At 35.1% G+C, this 2,787-nt stretch overlaps 1 non-coding gene across 1 annotated transcript; it reads right to left on the minus strand.

Annotated features, from left to right (window-relative positions):
- Window positions 1-2,441: 2,441 nt before the first annotated feature.
- Window positions 2,442-2,549, minus strand: LOC112804990 (small nucleolar RNA R71). Its single transcript, XR_003203606.1, has one exon. It is a non-coding gene; the product is annotated as a small nucleolar RNA R71 (small nucleolar RNA).
- Window positions 2,550-2,787: the final 238 nt, after the last annotated feature.

The raw sequence follows: 2,787 nt of genomic DNA on the forward strand, positions 1-2,787 counted from the left end.
TAAGAAGGATTGGATGAAGACAGTAGGAAAGCAGAGAGACGGAAGGGACAAAGCATCTCCATGCGCTTATCTGAAATTCTCACCAATGAATTACATAAGTATCTCTATCTTTATTTTATGCTTTATCCATAAATCATTCATAACCATTTGAATCTGCCTGACTGAGATTTACAAGATGACCATAGCTTGCTTCATACCAACAAACTCCGTGGGATCGACCCTTACTCGCGTAAGGTTTATTACTTGGACGACCCAGTGCACTTGCTGGTTAGTTGTGCGAAGTTGTGATAAAGAATTGAGATTACAATTGAGCGTAGCATGTTGATGGCGCAATTGATGATCACAATTTTGTGCACCAAGTTTTTGGCGCCGTTGCCGGGGATTGTTTGAGTTTGGACAACTGACGGTTCATCTTGTTGCTTAGATTAGGTGTTTTTCAGAATTTTTAAGAATGAATTCTAGTGTTTCAAGGTGATGTTCTTATCATCACCAAAGCTGATTGATCTTCATCAATTTAGCTCTTGAATGCAATGTCCTGCTGAAGCTTGGCTAGCCATGTCTAATTCCTTTAGACTAAAGCTTTAGACTAACATTGCATGACTCCTGGAATTCTCATTAAAAATTTTGAATCTCTTTATTTTCTTTTCCATATAATTTTCGAAAAAATCCAAAAAAATTATAAAACCAAAAATATTTTTATGTTTCTTGTTTGAGTCTAGTGTCTAATTTTAAGTTTGGTGTCAATTGCATGTCTTTATTCTTCTAATTTTCGAAAATTACATGCATTATGTTCTTCATTGATCTTCAAGATGTTCTTGATGATTTCCTTGCTCTGATCTTTAAATTCTCTTGTTTTGTGTGTTTTGTTGTTTCTCATATGTATTCTCAATTTGTTAGTGTCAGTAGTATACAAACGTCTAAGTTTGGTGTCTTGCATGCATTGTTTATTTGATCTTAGTTTCATTTTGATTATTCCTCATTACTAAAAATCCAAAAAATTTGTAATTTGTGTCTTTTTAAGTCAATAATACAGAGAATTGAAGATTCAGAACATACAGCAGAGGAATTACACAGAAAAAGCTGGGCATTCAAAACGCCCAGTGAGGAAGGAAAACTGGCGTTTAAACGCCAGCCAGGGTGCCTAGCTGGGCGTTTAACGCCCAAAAGGGTAGCATTTTGGGCGTTAAACGCCAGAATGGATACCATTCTGGGCGTTTAACGCCAGGATGGCACAAGAGGGAAGATTTTGTTTTTAATGCAAATTTTTTTCAAGTTTTCATAATTTTTCAAAATCAAATCTTTTTCAAATCATATCTTTTCAATCATATCTTTTCAAAATTGATTTCTTTCCATTTTCAAAAAGACTTGCTAACAATTAATGATTTGATTCAACATTTCAAGTATGTTGCCTTTTCTGTTGAGAAAGGTTTAATGTTTGAATCATATCTTTTCTTGTTAGCCAAGTCATTAATTTTAAAAAAATCAAATCTTTTTTTTTGTTTTTCACTCATATCTTTTCAAAATCATAACTTTTCAATCATATCTTTTTAATCACATATTTTTCAAAATAGTTTTCAATTATATCTTTTTATTTCTAATTTCAAAATCTTTTTCAAAAATCACTTTATTTCTTTCCCAACCATATTTTTCGAAAATCATTCTTCAATTTTTCAAAATGTTTTTAAAATCTTTTTAATTTATTTTCGAAAATTTTTTTCCCTCTTCTCACATCCTTCTATTTATGGACTAACACTCCTCCTCAATGCACAATTCGAACTCTATCTTTCTAAGTTTGAATTCTTCTTCCTCTTCCTTCTATTTTTATTTTCCTCTGACACCTCAAGGAATCTCTATACTATGACATAGAGGATTCCATATTTTCTTGTTCTCTTCTCTTTCATATGAGCAGGAGCAAAGATAAAAGCATTCTTGTTGAGGCTGACCCTGAACCTGAAAAGACATTGAAGCGAAAGCTAAGAGAAGCTAAAGCACAACTCTCTGTAGAGGACCTAACAGAATTCTTCAAAGAAGAAGACATGGCAGCCGAAAACAACAACAATGCCAACAATGCAAGGAAGGTGCTGGGTGACTTTACTGCACCTACTCCCGACTTCTATGGGAGAAGCATCTCTATCCCTGCCATTGGAGATAACAACTTTGAGCTTAAGCCTCAATTAGTTTCTCTAATGCAACAGAATTGCAAGTTCCATGGACTTCCATTGGAAGATCCTCATCAGTTTTTAGCTGAATTCTTGCAAATCTTTGACACTGTCAAGACCAATGGGGTTGACCTTGAGGTATACAGACTTATGCTATTCCCTTTTGCTGTAAGAGACAGAGCTAGGATATGGTTGGATTCTCAACCTAAAGAAAGCCTGAACTCTTGGGAAAAGCTAGTCAATGCCTTCTTGGCAAAGTTCTTTCCACCTCAAAAATTGAGTAAGCTTAGAGTGGAAGTCCAAACTTTCAGACAGAAGGAAGGTGAATCCCTCTATGAAGCTTGGGAAAGATACAAACAATTGATCAAAAAGTGTCCGTCTGACATGCTTTCTGAATGGAGCATCATAGGTATCTTCTATGATGGTCTGTCTGAACTGTCTAAGATGTCATTGGATAGCTCTGCTGGAGGATCTCTTCATCTGAAGAAGACACCTGCAGAAGCTCAAGAACTCATTGAAATGGTTGCAAATAATCAATTCATGTACACTTCTGAAAGGAATCCTATGAACAATGGGACAAATCAAAAGAAAGGAGTTCTTGAGATTGATACTCTGAATGCCATATTGG

Source organism: Arachis hypogaea, chromosome 5 (assembly GCF_003086295.3).
Source record: "Arachis hypogaea cultivar Tifrunner chromosome 5, arahy.Tifrunner.gnm2.J5K5, whole genome shotgun sequence".
Lineage (NCBI taxonomy): Eukaryota > Viridiplantae > Streptophyta > Magnoliopsida > Fabales > Fabaceae > Arachis > Arachis hypogaea.